Raw genomic sequence first — 18,699 nt, forward strand, 5'->3', positions numbered from 1 at the left:
ATCTGTGAGCGATTGCACTCTAGAAAACAGTGTAAGGCCTGTGATAGGCGACGCTTCAGTAAATCGTGCGGGCCTGTGATGGATGACACCTTGATAATTAGTATAAGGTATGTGATAGGAGATACAATTATGATTTACGCTCCTTTGAGGAGGGTTTTGATTGGAATTCCGGAATTCATGCATTTTGTCATATACGCATTGCATTAGGGTGCTTGGCACGCGAGTCATGTTTTATATACTGTGATGATTGTATATGTATGCTCAATTGTGGTTGTGATTGTGCCCTAATTTGTAAGTGTCATTGTTGGGATTTGTGTGTAAGTGTGGATTGATTGCGAAACCATTTAAAAGCTGATTTCTGCATTTTTCTGATGTGTATTCGAATACAAGAATGTTGTATTCGAATACAGATGTCTTGATTTGGCTACTAACTTCTGAAACAACAATGTATTTGACTACAAGAATGTTGCATTCGAATACAGTTGTGCTGATTTTGCTACTGACTTCTGAAACATCACTGTATTCGAATACAAGGATGCTGTATTCGAATACGACAGTGCAATTTTGTTAAAAACTTCATTTTTCAACTTTGATTATGCATGTTTGGCATATGAAAACCCTTTCAAAGAGTATGCTAAGTTGAAATGTTATTTTGTGCATAAAAAACTTAAATGCTATGTGATATTTGTTAATTTTGGTTGGTGACCTTTACAATTATTGTGGAAATCTGTGATTTGCCCTCAGATGAAAATCAGGATCATCTGACCCGTTAGTTAGACTTACCTTTCCGATGATGTGTTAGAGGGAATCTTGCGGAGCGCGTAGAGATCACCTGGGTTGTATAGCTTTTTGTAGCATGATCAGATTAGAGGGTTGTATAGGGTTTAGTTGTCTTTCTTTTGTGGATGTATTTATTTCAATTTGGAATATTGTACCTATACCTCATATTGTCAGCTTGACTTTTATTTTGATGGGTCCTTGTACCACTTTTTGATGCGACGTGGGGAAATTAAAATTCTTGGGGCAATGCTTTTGTACATGTGTCAGCTGAGAATACCCCAGAGGTATGAGCTATGTCTGATATGTCTCATAGCCCGGTGTATTTTGTTGTGTAAATACTTTGGATTTGTATTTCAAAAACTATTTCCGCTACTTGTAAATCTTGGTTGGCTTTTATCGTTATGTTACAACTTATTTATTTTATCAAAAAGTATTTCTTTCTTTCTAATATTTGAAATTTGATTTCTGTTTGTTTTACACAAAAAATGAGTTGTTACAGAAAGTTTTATTTTTGATGTTAATGCTAACCTATGTTGGCAAAGAAAAGTTCACAACTTAATTAATTATATTTAAAAAAGTATTATTATAATGATTCAATCTTTTACTATTTAAAAATTAAATTCACTTTAATAATATAAATAAATAGATTATTTTATCTTAGATGATTTTAGTTCTTTTCTCTCTCTATTTTTTTGTTATTGATCTTTTCATTTTATTAATAATATTTTTAGGGTGTCTAAATATTTATAGATAAATGGAAGTGTCAATACAGTTGAGATGTCAATTAATCGTGATGGTGTCAGAAATAAAGTTTACTAAATATTTATAAATAAAGTTTTTGGATATTACAAATATGAAATTCAAATAAATATTTTTAAGAGACATAAACTTGACGTTCAAGATAAAAAATAAATTTTTCTAATATCACACGGATGAAATCCAAACAAATTTTTTTAAATAAACTGAAACTAAAAAATATTATATTTACAAAGACCAAAAATTTATTTAAAACAAAGAAAAAAATCAAAGTTTGTTACAAAAGAAAAAGGCGAGGAATATGTGTAACAAAAATAACAAAATTTTGTTTGTTGAGGTATGAAAAAGAGCCCCACATATGAAAAAGGAGGAGAGTCACACATTAAAAAGTAATAAGCACATAGGAGAGACTACAGGACATGAGGAAGAATAGGAACAATAATGAGACCTAACACAAAATAAGGTTAACTTGCAGCCAGTAGGAGAGTGAAGTTCACACAGTTCAATTTCAGCAACAATGTTGTTTTCTCTCTCAGTTTCAGTTTCAAAGTTATTAACCCTAACAAGGTATGCTTCCTCTCTTTCTTCCATTCCCAATTTTCTTCCAATTTCTTCTTCAAACACTTTCCTTCTTTCATTCTCTTCTCATTCTCCTTTCAATTCCAATGAATTTGATGTTAATGATGCTGTTTCCTCATTCCATCGCATGTTCCGTGTGAATCCCACACCATCCATTGTTGAATTCAACAGAATTTTAACTTCTTTTGTTAAGATGAAGCATTATCCCACTGCTATTTCTCTTTCTCACCATTTGGAATTCAACGGAATTAAGCCTAGTATTGTTACTTTTAACATCTTGATTAATTGTCACTGCCACTTAGGTCAAATTAATTTTTCATTTTCTTTATTCGCTAAGATTCTCAAGATGGGATTTCAGGAAGGTACCATAACCTTGACTGCTCTTATGAAAGGTCTATGTCTTAACAATAAGGTTCGGGAAGCTCTGCACTTTCATGATCATGTGGTGGCAAAGGGATTTCAGTTGAATCAAGTTAGTTATGGGACCTTGATAAATGGGTTGTGTAAAATGGGGGAAACAAGAGCCGCCCTGCAATTGCTGAGACGAATCGACGGGAGATCGGCCAATGCTGATGTGGTAATGTATAGCACTATCATTGATAGTTTATGTAAAGATAAATCTATAAATGATGCCTAGAGTTGTATGTTGAGATGATTGCAAAGAGAATTTCTCCTGATGTTATCACTTTCAATAATCTAATATATGGATTTTGTATTGTTGGTGAATTGAAAGAAGCATTTGGTTTGTTCCATGAAATGGTATTGAAAAGCATCAACCCAAATGTTTATACTTTTAATATATTGGTTGATTCCTTATGCAAGGAAGGAAAGGTCAAAGAAGCTATGAATGTGTTAGCTATGATGATGAAAAAGGGTGTAAAACCAAGTGTTGTTACTTATAATACACTAATGGATGGGTATTGCTTAGTTAATCAAGTGAACAAGGCCATAAAAATATTCAACACTATGGTGCACCAGGGAGTGGTGCCGGATGTTCGGTGCTACAGTATCATTATTAATGGATTGTGCAAGAATAAAATGGTGGACGAAGCCATGAACTTCTTTAAAGAAATGCATAACAAGATGGTTGTTCCTGATGTGGTAATTTATAGTACCCTCATTGATGGTTTGTGTAAATCGGGAAAAATCTCTTATGCTTGGGAACTTGTTGATGAGATGCATCGTATAGGTCTACAGGTTAATGTAATCACTTTTAATTCTCTATTACATTCTTTGTGCAAAAAGACTCATCTTGACCAGGCAATTGCATTGGTTAAGAAAATGACAGACCAAGGTATTCAGCCAAATATTATCACATACAATATATTGATTGATGGACTATGCAAAGGTGGAAGGCTTAAGAATGCACAAGTGATTTTTCATGATCTTTTGACTAAAGGTTACCAACTAACTGTCTGGACATATAATATTATGATAAATGGGTTTTGCAAGGATTGTTTGTTTGATGAAGCACTTGCTTTGTTATCAAGAATGGAAGACAATGGTTGTATTCCTGATGTTGTAAGTTATGAAACAATTATTTATGCCCTCTTTGACCAAGATGAAAGAGATAAGGCAGAAAAGCTTCTACGTGAAATGATTTCTAGAGGTCTATTGAAAAAGCAAAACTAGGTAAGATGCTTTCTTGTTACATAGGATTGGTATGAATGGGATTGGGAATAGGTAATACTATAAAATTTGAACTCAATTTGCTACATCCATTTGTTCTTAGCAAATTAGATATGTCAAGGAGAATGCACTTTTTTGTTTATAGGGTTTTTGACAATGTGAAATTAGTTAAGAGTTAAAGACTACACCCACATATCTCTTTAAGATTGAACTAAACGATTCCAAAATATTTATGGTTCTAGCTAATGCTTATGGGAATTATGTGCGTCTAGCATACATGCTTAACATTACTTGTCTTGTTATATTTTTGCAATCGGATTATCATAGAAACAATAGTCTAACAGATTACTTAGTGATTTACATTACTTGCCTTTGAATTGCAGCTTGTTGCTCAAGAAGCATAATTTGAGAAGAATAAGAAGGTTTTTTTATGTGATGCATTGTCTGTTCACTCAGCCTCCAGTCACTGTCACTATTAAGCTTTATGGTGACTTGTCTATTTGCATTGTGAATTAATTTTTGTTATCCGCTAAAAACCTTGTTTTAGCTCATCACTCTAAATATAAGTTAATTATTAAATGTTGCATCAAATTAATATTTAATTGCCACAAAACTAAGTGAAAGTGATTTGCGCAGGTTCGAAATCTCACGGCAATCTTGCAATCCTAACCATTAAAAACAAATCATTAAACATTAGAAATTCAAATGATACTCTCCACGGTCTCATAATAATTGTCTCATTTGCTATTTTTTTTTGTTTTAAATTATTTTCCATTTTAATATATCAATCCAACAATAATTACTTATTAATATACACTTATTTATTGTATCTCAATTCATTAAAATTCTTTATAAACTACAATAAATAATAATATTTGAGTAAAAGAAACTCATTTTATAATTTACAACAGATCATTTTCTTAAGCATTATATACCACTCAAATAAAACAATTAAAATGAGACTGATGATTATTGGTATTCACAAACCATTTGGAAAATAAACATGCTAGAAGAAAAAAAATAAGAATTACAAAAGTTTTTTAAATTAGGGAAAATAACATTTACCTCCCCTAACTTCACCTTAAATAATGCTAACATTCCATCTAGTTTTAAAAAAACACCCACCCCTATATTCTCTGCATCAAATATATTTTTGTCATACTTACATCTATTCAAGTCATTTACTATATGACATAATTATAGTTTTCACTTTAATTTGTAAAAGAATGACTATACATCTTATATTTGCAATATCAAAAGTTATGGTTATATATTAGTAGCACAGTCTGAGTGCGTATTCTAGTATGTTTTTGATAAATAACAGATAAAATTGAAAGAGCGATAGAAAACAAATGTTATGCACAATTTTTGTAGTGAGTATAGGAGAGGTGGATGTTTTTTTTTCACTAAAAGAGATATTAGTGTCATTTAAGGTGACCTCAGGAGAGTTATATGCAATTTTTTTATAAAAAAAAATTCAAAAACACACTCAAACAATGAAAATGAGTAGCATGTTTATAGGATATATGTGATCTAAATGGTGCAAAAGAAATTAAGATTTTAACAAATAAGGTTCTCAAGCGATAAAGTATCCGATTACTTATATTTCTCCTTCGTCAAAAAAGGCAGAAACGACTCCTAATAGTTCTTCAGTAATCCAATTCATTTCCTAAAAGTCTGGTGGGAACAATTGAACGTCCAAAGTCGATGCCCGATCGTCAGCCATTTTAACCATGTTTGATCCAAAGGGAAAAGAGTGAGTCAGAACATAAGTAACACTTCTTTGAAGAAGCGAGGCAAGTTACAAAAGGTAAAATGGACATAAGATGATCAAGAAGAGTAATGATGATTACTTAGGTTTGACATGTGGCATGCGAAAGTTATTGAAAGGACACCTCAATAAGGGAACCGTAGACACACGCTCATTAATGAAACGACCCTTCATAATATGAGGTCAGGAAATTAATGGATAAATCCAAGTAACAAATTCCTTTGTGAGTAAGATACATAAAATCTCAGACACACACCCGTTAATGAAATAACCCTTCATAATTCAAGGTCGAGAAAGTAACGGATAAACCCAAGTTTTGAAATCGTCTATGAGTAAGATACCTAAACTCTCAAACATACGCTCATTAATGAAACAACCCTTCATAATCCGAAGTCAGAAAAGTAATAGGTAAACCGAAGTCCGAAATTCCTCCGTGAGTAAGATATCCAAACTCTTAGAAAAATGATCCATAGTTAGAATTACATCAAGCTGAATGATATTCATTGTTAGTTCAATATAAGCAAGCAACAACTAGTAGATCCAAAGTTCTTCAAAACAAAGACAACTCCAAATTATATCAAGGAAAAATTTGTACTCAAAGTCAACCATCAACTTTGTCACATGATCTACTTGAGGGATAATTATTATGGGCCAGACTCACACTAACATAATCCAAGCCAATATGGAGACGAGTGAATTCAGATTGACTCGACCCATTCAGATAACATCACATAACCTTCTCAAGACTAGGACAAATCACCTACATTGATGGAATATGAGGTAATGGTCTATTTTAACTAACTTGGACCTCATTTCATAACCACTAGATGGACAAGGAGACACTACAACATTTTTGATTTATGGCAACAATAAAAAAAAGTATTGCGTAAGTTGACTTCTAGCACTTCTCTGTCATTGTCTAAGATAACTTCTATACATAATTTCCTTCCATGTATTTTCAAGCATTGAGTTGCACCCCTTATTTTTTTTCTTAGTTGTCCCTATTTTGACATTAAGCTTATATAAGATAAGATAAAATCCTAAAGATGAGTCACAAATATATATGACAAATTAATATTTGATCACTACCATTATATTCGTCATCTTCATCTTGGTCTTCATTTTCTTCTTCCATGACATATTCTTTCTCTTCACTTCCTGTATCATTTCCCAACTCTTCTTCATTCTCAAGTTCATTATTTTCCTTAAGAGAATTTTCAATTAACATTGATTTGTACAAGGGCATTCTTTTGGTTTTCTCTATTGCACTTTATTGACTAGCCATTACCTCGTCATCTTCATTCTCCACCCTTTTTTTGGCCTTTTGTTTTATTCTTGAAATGTTATTTTCTCCCGATGTCTTTCTCATTGGTTACTGAACTTCTTCATTCTCCACACTTTTTTTGGATTTTGGATTTTGCATAGGTGATTTTCTTTTATTCATAATGGGACCTTTTGGATCTTGGTTTTGTCTTGATCCTTGATTGTTACTTATTTATGCTTCATTTGAAACTTTCTTGACATTGTCAAACTTCTTTTTTGGTTGAAAAAGTATCCCTATTTGAAGATATATTTGTTTGACTAGTTTCTGTAAAATTTTATAACTTGAATTGTGCTTGAGGTGCAATCTCAATTGAAGGATGCTTTACTCCTTGAATTTGCTTGTCTAACCCTGTAGCCTTGGAACTAAATATTTAATTAATTGATGGATTGTTTTGCTTGCTAATAGGTTCTTTATTTCCAACTATATCTTTATTAGTTACTCCAATGCCTCTCATTATTTTTTCACGCTTGATTTTGAATCTCCTTAGTAATTCATTACTTGATCTTGCTTGAAGTAGCTCAAACTTGGAAATACTTCTTTCACCTTGGTCTTGAGTTTTCATCTTTTGTTTTAACCTTGCTTCCTTATTCATTTTTTGTAGAAAAAAATATATGAAATATCAGTAAGAGGACAAGAAACAAAACATTTTTTAGTCAATATACTAGTACCAATTTAATGTATTTAGACTTAAGAGGAATATAAAAATAAGCAAATATAACATTTTTTTTAAAGAACAGATAAAATATACAGATTAATAGCTTTTCATCGTCCAAATCAAAATTATCTTAATCTTTGAATTCCTTTATAACATGTACAGGCTTCTCAACTATTATTGCAGGAATATCTTCACAAACCCAATTGAGGTCATTTTCATTATTTGATGCATTTAAATTTCCAATATCATAAAATTGATCATCCAAATATTCTTATTGAGTTGTAGCATTTGATTGGTTACCCATGTTAAACAGATCTCTAGGAAGGATTTTCATACATAATGTTTATTTTCATCGAAAAGATCTTGCACATAAAAACATTGATGAACTTGAGACAATAGGATAAATGCATCATTTTGATAACATTTTTTGCTGAAATGTACACAAGTAAGCCCATACAAGTAAGCCCATACTTAAACAATACAAATTAGAGTTGGCTATAATAGTCTAACTATATTATGTATTTAATTGCTCCATATTAAATGACAACATATGTTTCAAGATTTCATCCTTAGAACTTCAAAAATTCCGGTCAAAGAAACCAAAGTTACAGTAGAATATTGAGTTTTGTGCCTTGTATCATGTTTCATATTGTGAAATCTATAACCATTGACGAGGTAACCTGAAAACCTCTTTGCAGTAGCATTTGAACCTCTAGATAATCACATCATTTTCCAAGGCTCAAATTTTAAACCATTCACTAAAATCTTGACCATGTCTTTTGGCCTTGATCCACTTTTCTCCTTTAGTGTGACCACTAACACGTTCATCGTACTCTCTACAACTGTAACACTATTAGTTGATAAAAATAATTCTAAGATATGTTTTGTATACAAGTAGGGAATAAACAATAAACTATTATGGTACCTTATGTATGTTTGAATATCATCGCATTTGAACAATATGTATCGATGGGCTTAAGCTTCTGATGTTGAGTCTATTCAAAATAATTTACCATTTTGCTACCCTCCTAAAGGCCGGACAATACTTGAAAAGTAATCATTTGAATCTACTTCGCAAGAATCATTGTTATCATACTTTCTACTCATTCTATGCAGCCTTGTATCTACATTTTTATGCAAATATCTTGAGCAAAGAGTCAAATCATCTTTAGCCAAATATCCCTTAGCAATAGAACCTTCTGGATGAGCTCTATTATGAACATAACTTTTAAGTCTACAAAAGTTTCTTTCTGTGGTAAACATCCATCATAATTGAACGAGAATGCCCAATCTAATTTCATGTACAAGATTAATAGGAAAATAAACCATTACATCAAAAAAACTTGGAGGAAAAACCATCTCCATGAAGTAACAATGTCGATTTACAAGAAAGGGGGGTTTGAATTGTAAATATGCCTTTTAAAAATTCTTGTTAAAACTTAAGAAAATAACTCAAGAATGATCTTGGTTATGAAACAGAAAACGGAGAACGTTCTTGATTTATGTTATAAAACAGAGAACGTCCTTAAATTAGCAGAAAATCAGTTTCTATTTTATCTTAAATGATTAATGCAGTATAATAAAGAAGGAGAAAGGAAAGAGAATACCACACAAAGATTTATCCTGGTTCACCCAACGTGGGTTACGTCCAGTCCTCACACTGTGAGATTTTCCACTAAGTGTTTAAAATGAAGAACCTTCTTAATCTTACAACACCTAGAATAGATCAACCTTGATCTATTTCTTTCTTAATTACTTTCCACCCAGAAAGTAATCACAACACCTATCTAACCTTGATAGGAAGCAATCTTAAACAAACTATAAAGAAACTCTTATAGTTTGAGTTTTTACAAATGATTGAATTGACAGAATCTGATATTGCTCAACTCTTGTTTGAGAATAGATTCTTTACAGAGAATTTAATGACAATTTCGCAGCTGGTATGTGTGTTAGCAGCAGTAACAGTTTCGCGAATTGCAGAAAGTGATGTTGCCTCTGTTTTTGCAGAATTTCAAGCTTAAGTGAGATTGTATATTGTTGGTTACTTAGCACTTGAATTTCTTGCTGAGAACTGGGATAATGGCCTTCTATTTATAGGTTGTAGATGTACTTGAATGAAGGTACAAGAGCTGTTGGAGAAACTATGTTTTTTGACTGAACCATTATTTTTAGAATAAAAATAATCCTTCTTTGAAAATAGCTTTTTGACTTTTAATGGTTTAGCATTTAAAGCATCTCAGTCCTTTCTTTGACGTTTCTTCATTGATCTTGGATGGTACATTATCTGCCTTGAGTCTTGAGTGTAACTATAGAAGGTTGGAGAAGATTAAAAACGAATTGCAGACTGAAACAGAGAGAATGCAAAGCTGCTGTTGATGTGCATAAAACGGAGAATGATTAACGTTCTTGGTTTTATCAGTTTGAACTTTCTTGAGCTTCAATAATCATTCTGGAGTTCCCGTTTTAAATGTTATGTATTTCCTTTGTTCTTGTCTTGTCATATACCCAGTTTGATCAAGTTTTCTTGACATTTGAATTTTGGAATTCTTAGGTCGTTATGACTTTTGTCCATCTTTGAACCCTTTGATCTTTGTGATCAAGTATCCTTTTTTAGTCTGGATTATTCGTACTTGTTCCTTGCCGTGTACTTATTAGATATGAAAGATTTCCAGAGCAAATTTTTTATCACATGGATAGAAAAGATTTGACCAACTTGCTGTGATGAATAATTCGGTGAAGCTGAAGATCATTCTCTGTTTATGATGCAGAATGATCTTGTTGTTGTCTTTTCTTGTATTTGCTTGATTCTGCTCTTAATTAAATCCACTCAAGAACACAAGTTAAATTAACATAACATTTAGAATCATAATTAACATTCTTAATTAACCTTTGTTTATTTTCATCAAAACTTTAAAATAGAGAGTTTGTCTCAACACTCCAATTAACAAAATATACAATATCTCCATTTAGATAATCCAGATCTTGCACTTGGATAACGTTTTGATACAAAGAGCGGAAAAAGGACCCCAAGACGAATTTAAGGTCTAACCACTAGATTTGGCATTAGGCTCTTTATTGCTACTTGAAATAAGTAGTGTATTATGAAATATGCATCAAGACTCTTGTAACCAAATAACTTTTTATCACCAACATGTACACCTTTTGATATGTTAGAAGCACTCCCATTAGGTAACTTGGCACCCTTCAAAACACCGCAAAAAATAGACTTCTCTTGGGAATTTATTTAGAAATATGCCTTTACAAAGTTTGTCTGGCCTCCGTCAATCTCTATTGGATGAAGTTCCTTTGTAATTCTCATATCTTGCAGATCATAACGAGCATTAACATGATCTTTTGTCTTTCTTAAAATGTCCAAAAGAGTTCAATAATAATATCACCTATGTTTTTCTCAATATGCATTACATCAAGATTATAACGTAAAGTATTTTGAGTCCAGTACGACAACTCAAAAAATATTGACTTCTTCTTCCATGGTCCATCATTTTTTTTTCTTTCCAAATTCATTCTCAAAATCTTTTTAGTTTTCCACAATTTCTATACTTTCTATCATAAGTGGTGCAGATCTATGTTCTTTCTTTCCATTGAACGACCTTTTATTGTCCCTCCAAGCATGACCAGCCGGTAAAAGAACATGATGATCCATATACCACATTTCCTTTGGTGCTCCAACCTGACAACAAAGCATATCCAGGGTAGTCACTAATAGTCCGTAACAGAGATGTCCACAATTGAAATGTTTTATCTTTTGAGGCATCATATGGTTCTACTCCAAATTCCCACAATTCTTCTAGCTCTTCAATCAACGACTGAAAGTATACATCGATATCATTTCCTAGTGATTGTGGTCCAAAAATTAATTACAACAACATTGTATACTCAGATTTCATGCACATCCAAGGTGGATAATTGTATACCACCATCATGACATACTGTATATTGTGCGATATGCTTATAGTTCCAAACGGATTGAAACCATCATTTGATAAGCCAAGCCTTACATTACAATGCTCAACAGAAACGTTGAGATGAAGCCTGTCAAAGTCCTTCCATGCTTGGCAATCAGCAGGATGCCTTAATTTACCATTCTTTGATGGACCTTCTTAATGCCTCTCATCGACTCTGTTGTTTTCGAATACATAAATAGTCTCTGAAGTATTGAAATAAGTGGAAAGTGTCTCAAAAAAATTTCAAGAACTTTGTGATCATACTTTGGATCCTTAAATTATCCTTAAACTCTAAATCTACTTGAGTAAATTCCTTCCATCGTTGAGCTTTTCAAGTGTAGCAGGTATCGTCATTTTCAAGCTCTTTCTATTACAACATACCATTTTTTGGACATGCATGATTTTTTTTTTTTTATAATCAAGGCTCACATCCTTGATTATGGATTTTGTTTTGTTAAAGGATTCGGGAATGTTAATAAACAAAGGTTAATTAAGAATGTTAATTAGGATTCTAAAATGTTATGTTAATTTAACTTGTGCTTTTGAGTGAAATAATTCAAATATAGGAATCAAGCAAAGCAAAGAAATCAAACAAAAACTGAACAAATAAAGAAAAAAGAACATTCTGGATAAAACGGAGAATGTTCTCCAGGATCAAGACTGATCGTCATAGCCTCAAGATCAATCAATCTCCACTAGTTCAGAAAATATTATGCCTGTGAATTTCATGCTAATGTTATCAGTACTTGGAAAGGAACAAGTAGGATCCATTCTAGTCAGAGAAGGCTTTTAAATCACTAAGATAAAAGCTCATGAATCAAGCAAGTTAAAATAAGTATGAACCTTCTCCAGCTTAATTGTCGAGAATATTAATCAATCTTGGTCTGTACAAAGTCATCCAGATTGATCAGGAAGTCGTCCAAAATGATCAAACACAAAACTCAAGATTGATCATTAATCTCCAGAAAGTACAAGACTGTTAGTCCAGATCGATTATCAATCTCCACAATTCTATAGAAACTTTGTATTAATCTCATTATCCATGCAGAAGTTCATCATCATTCTGCAAACAAATCTGAACAGAATCGAGTTTCCAGATCAAAGAGTTAGCATCAACAAATTTATGTGAAGCATAAAGGATCATTAAACACAAGATAAATATGATCAAGAACGAATAAACCAGCCTAGTCAAACAGATTTTGAAAAGTATTCAAAGGCTGAATATTTTTATTCACATATATTAGTTTTGGTCAAAAAGACATAGCACTACCAACAACTCTTTTGACCAACATTAAATGCTCCAAAACGCCTATAAAAGAAAGGCCAATGCTCAGGAAAATGCAGAAGTTCAAATGCTATCAAGTCTTACAAATCATTCACATTCATATATTTGAAATTCTCATTTTCTCAAAGAAAGATTCAGTTTTGATTATACAAAATACTTTGTTATTGTTGTATTGAAATCTTTGTAAAGAATTGAATCTCAAACAAAAGTTAAGACATCTCATATTCTTTCAAAACAATCTCATCATTATTGTATAACTCAAACTATAAGAGTTTAGTATAGTTTGAATAGATTGTTTGAAATCCTATCAAGGATGATACGTGAATTGATTAAATATCTTTCTGGGTAAAAAGAAATAGAGCTTCTAACAGATCAATGATGATTTGAATTAGGTGCTATAAAACCAATAAGGTTCTTTGTTTTAAACACTTATTGGAAAAAAACTCATAGCTGTGAGGACTGGACGTAGCCCAAGTTGGGTGAACCAGGATACATCCTTGTGTGATATTCTTTCTCTTATCTCCTTATTTAATAAGCCTGATTAATTACTTGAATTAAAACATAAACTGAATTTATGTTTTTTAAGCTAACAAAGAATGTTCTCCGTTTTCTGGTAAAAACCAAGAACGTTCTCCGTTTTGTGTTCTCTTAACCAAGATCATTCTTGAGTTAAATCATTATGTTTTTCCAGAATTTTTAAATAGGAACATTTACAATTCAAACCCCTCTTCCTTGTAAATCGACATTACTACTTCATGTTCATATTAGGCATGACTTTTTTCAATAACTCTAAAAGAGCATTGAACGATACATTGTTCCACCCATGAAGACACTTTAACAAGTAAAGTCGAATTATAAATGATAGAGTAATGAAGTTTTCACATTTCAGATATAACTCTTGCTTCAGCTCATTAATTAATTTGTAAACCTTCTTAGCATCCTCATTGGGTCCCTTGTTGCCACCCTCAAATTTTTCAACATGCCAAAATTTGTCATAAAGTAAGCCATTGAAGTCATTGCGTGAGTCATTGCGTTAGACAATAATATTTGCTCTCTGTGGTTTACCCAAATATCGTAGCCTAATACAAAACCAAACCTATTTGGTGATCACACATCACTTTTCCTCTTATCCAACAACGATTTCTACACCTAGTACAAGGACATAAAATTGTGCGGCCTTGAAGTTCTCCTTTGGTGAAGGCAAATTCTAAAAAAAATAAAAAATTACACATTTCCGATACTCTGAATTAAATCTATGAAGTGTTGTGAACTTTTTATCCACCACTCTAAATAACAAAACTAATACCATATAGATTGAGGTTTAACACAAATGAAATTATAACATCAATGCAACTAGATGCAGAGCTCTACAATTAATGTAGATGAAGACATTAAAATAGTGAACTAAGTGGAATTTGCCAACAAAACTAGCCAAATCAAATCAAAATCATAGTGAAATAAATCCAAATCTATTAAACACACTGATCACTATGGATAATAGGTGAGCTTACAAGTTATGCTACCTAAGATTAGAGATACAATCTTAAATACAAACCCAAATTTTAACCAAGCATATGTATCTTAATTACCAAATTTGACCAATTAAACATTTAAAGCTTTAATTTAATTATTTCAATCTAAAAGGAAAAAAAAAATGCAACGCCCCTGTTTTTGATCCAAAATATTACTTGAAGATATTAGTTTTCTTTTAAAAACGACAATGATTTTTTTTTCTTAGGAGTAGTACAACATGTATTAAAGAAAAATTTCGCTAGCAGTTAACTTAATATCATTTTTGTAAAAGAACACAATGTGATTTAATAGATATTATTATTATATTTTCTTCCTTGCAAGGATAATTTTCTAATTGTTAAAAAAATATTCACTTACGTCCAAAAATAGAGTAAATTCTCTTTAAGTGAAATAAAAAATAAGGTTGAATGATTCAAACTGTTCTTAGCAAAATGAACCTCACCTCCACAATTCATTTTACAATTATCAATGAAAAGTAAATAAACTTTAGAAATGTACCACTTCGGTTTTATCAATACAAATATTATTTTTAAGTCAAAATCCCATTTTTCCAACGTGCGTGCACTAAGCAAAAATCATTTATGCAACTCTTTGATATCATTAGTACCTAAATGTTGGTGTAAGGGTTAGTTCATCCCACGGAAAAATTAAACTAAATAGTAAGTTAACAACCATAAAATATGAATATAAAATCTTTTCGTAATAAAAGATTTAAAGAAATTGATTCTTTAATAATTCACAAAGATGTATCAAAGTCATAAAATGCATCTAAATAAATCAAGTAGCAACTGACCTTAGAACAAATAATTAGACCAAAATACAGAAGTCTCTTATACCAATGGGGAAAATTAAACCAGCCACACATACATCCATAAAGATGCATATGATATGTCATGAAATGATAATGATGCTCAAAAGGTAGATGTCACCACCCACTTTGATAATCACAAAGAGAACAATGTCCAACACATAAATCACCAACCATTTAGGCAATCACAAAGATAACTATATTTAAAAACACAAATCATAAGCCACTTAGGCAACAACAAAGATAACAATATTTAAAACACAAATCATCAGTCACTTAGGCAACCGCAAAGATAACAATATTTAAAATATAAATCATCAGTCATTTATGCAACCACAAAGATAAAATATTCAAAACACAAATCACCAGCCAATTAGACAACCACAAATATAATAATATTTAAAACACAAATCACCAGCCACTTAGGCAACCACAAAGATAATATATTCAAGGTTAAATTTTAATCACATATGACATCAAGATTTTATTCCCATGGATCCTTACAATCAATAATCAATAATTTTGTTATCCCAAATATATAACACACAAACACGTGAATAAATGTCTTAGATTCACAACTTTCATTCTATAAACTATAAAATTGGATTAGCGACGTGTTATTGATAAACATCAACACTCAAATAACGAAGAACACATTGCTCCCTCTATTTTAAAAATCGACTGTTTTGTCCTATCTCTCTGATTTTTGAACTAAAAACTTACAATTTGTTTAATGAAGTGACATATATTTATATGATATAAAACTATTTATATGCATTAATTATTCATATGTTATTAATTAAATTAAAAATATAAAAAAAATTCAAAGTTGAAATCTATACTTTTACGATGTTTTATTCATATTTTATTGGTGTTAATCATGAGACAAAAATAGTCGACTTTTAAAATCAGAATATTAATATAGTGAATCAATAAAATTAATAGACCAAAACTACAATTAAATCTAATAATAATTAAACAAAAAAATTTAATAGTCAAATAAGGTTATGTTGCAACCAGCACTAACAGTGAAGTTCATACAATTCAGTTTCAGCAACAATGTTATTGTTTCTATCAGTTTTAAGTTTCAAAGTTATTAACCCTAACAAGGTACGCTTTCTCTCTTTCTTCCTTTCCCAATTTTCTTCCAATTTCATCTTCATCCACTTTCCTTCTTTCATTCTCCTTTCATTCTCGTTTCATTTCCAACGAATTTGATGTTAACGATGTTGTTTCTTCATTCCATCAAAGAAGAGACATTCTCTTTCATCAAAGAAATAACCATCTCAATCAGCTCAATCCTCAAAGCATTTGTTTTAGAGACAATTTCATAATGTTATTCAACCATTCGTTGATGACATATTTGATGTGATAGTAGATGGAAATTGTGGTTATCACGTTATTGCATCATTGCTGGACATAGTGAGAAGTCTTGGTCTTTGGTCTGAATAGTTGGACCAAGAGATTGCTTCTCATATAAGTTCATATGATAGAGTAGTAAGAAATTCGTTGAAGATAACAAGTTTAGGTGTTCAACCCATAAATAAATGGATGTTTATACCTGATATGAGTTACGTGATAGCGACAACATATAATATTATTCACATCACGTTTGGTGAGACATTTTTTATGACTTTCTTTCCTATGAGGGGTTCACATTTAGGATTGACAAAAAATGATCGTATCATATGTATTGGTTTGGTTTATGCAAGTCAATGGGCTCCGGTAAAATTGTCTTATTTTCTTAAGTAATACTTAATTTATTTAAATAATCAAATTATTTATTATTTCAATTTATTTTTAGTTAAAGATAAAAGATTGATTTCCAATGCCAAACATTGCATAAGGTTGAAAATAATATCGCACTGATGAAGCAACTTCTTGGGCGATAGCATATACAGGGCGTCTACAACACTGTATTTATTAGGCCATTTGCCACGTTACACAAAATCCACATAAAGAATCCGTAAATGCAATGTCATTAGATGAAGATTAATTTTGTATGGACTACAATACTTTAAAATCATTTGCTATTAGTGCATTTCAGTTTATTGTCGTTATATCTCATCTTGCATTTTATTTAGTTTATTTTTGTTATAGTTCATCACAAATACTATAAAGTTAACGACATAACAATAATGCTAAACATAGATGGATATGAAAATAATCTAACATTAAAATTTACAAAAACAATGTTTATCAAAGATAATAGTAACTACTAACTAGTGTGACGACACGTTAAATACAAAGCTTTATAAAATCACTAATCGACTGTAGGATAAATGACTGTGAACTAGAAGCATCTCCAGCGGTGGTCGGGACACCAAAATCCAGGACCTGGGGTTCATCATCTAGTCGCACTAGTAGTGGATGAGATATCTGGTAGAACCACTCAAAATATCCCTCATGACACTCAGATGGATATGTGGTTGGATGGATTCTGTGATATATCTCGGTGACAGGGGTCACATATCCCAGCCATTCCATGTCTGTATTAGATAATCTAGAAAGATTTGGAGGTGGCAGTGGTGGAATATGTTGGATATATCAAAACTGTCTCAAACCCCTCTCTAGTAGATATGCCACTATTGTGCTGCATAGTCGAAGGTGACCAATGTATAATGTAACACCCTGTTTTTCAAAGCGAGGGTATATTTTTTTTTTCAAAAGGAATTAAAATAAAACAGAGAATTAAATCATGAAATGCCTTTGGATAAATAATTGAGTCGTTATAATTTACAAGCAGCGGAAAAGTTTCTCCAATTATAAATGCAAACCATTTACACAACAACACATGGTACATGGAACCCATTCAAATAAGAAGTCAGACTGACAATATTAGTATAAGTACAGTTTTCCAAACTAAAAATACTCCAATCCAAAAAGAAGGACACCTAGTCCCTATACATCCTCCTAATCTGATCATCCTACCAAAAAGCTATACACCCTGAGTGATCTCCACGCGCCCCGTGAGATCCTCCTAACGTAACTGTAGTCATGTGTTCCTATCTCCATTCCCGTCCGTATGGTACGAACCGGTAGGACCGTCCTGACTCTCATCTGAGGGCAAAGCCCAGATTTCCACAAAAATTGTAAAGGGTCACCAACCAAAAAAATAACAGTTAACACATAGCAATTAAGTTTTTAAATGCTCAAAATAACTTTTCAACTAAGCATGCACCTTAACAGGATTTTCAATATGCGAAAAGTTCATACAATACTTTGCCAATTAAAAATGAAAGTAAAATGAAGTTCTCAATCCCCTAATTATAACATAACAAATCAAGACATGGATAGATTCATGAACAATCAATCATACAACTAAAACTGAGGATTTTCACTGAGCCAATCGATTGGGAAATCGATTGGGGTGAAGGTTTTTAATGAAAACAGAATCCTGGGCTGAATCAATCGATTTGGCAATCGATTGAGTGAGTACTGAGCCCCCAGGTTTTAAGCCAATCGATTTCCAAATCGATTTGGTCGAATATGGATGAGTCCCTGACTTAAGGCCCAATCGATTGGGCAATCGATTTCGTAAATGATTTTCGAAAACTGATTACAAAATCGATTGGCTAATCGATTTTGTCAATTTGGCCAAGTCCCTGTTTACC

At 31.8% G+C, this 18,699-nt stretch overlaps 1 protein-coding gene and 1 pseudogene across 1 annotated transcript in view; both read left to right on the top strand.

Moving 5' to 3' along the window:
* The first annotated feature begins 1,966 nt into the window (after positions 1-1,966).
* Positions 1,967-18,699, top strand: part of LOC101502553 (uncharacterized) — a 29,831-nt gene continuing 13,098 nt past the window's right edge. The window contains exon 1 of the mRNA XM_073369173.1: positions 1,967-2,103. The gene's annotated coding sequence lies outside the window, so the exon portion shown is untranslated. The remainder of the gene's footprint in view (positions 2,104-18,699) is intronic.
* LOC101503061 (uncharacterized) lies at positions 2,054-4,335 on the top strand (annotated as a pseudogene).

The sequence above is a fragment of the Cicer arietinum genome, chromosome 5 (assembly GCF_000331145.2).
Source record: "Cicer arietinum cultivar CDC Frontier isolate Library 1 chromosome 5, Cicar.CDCFrontier_v2.0, whole genome shotgun sequence".
Lineage (NCBI taxonomy): Eukaryota > Viridiplantae > Streptophyta > Magnoliopsida > Fabales > Fabaceae > Cicer > Cicer arietinum.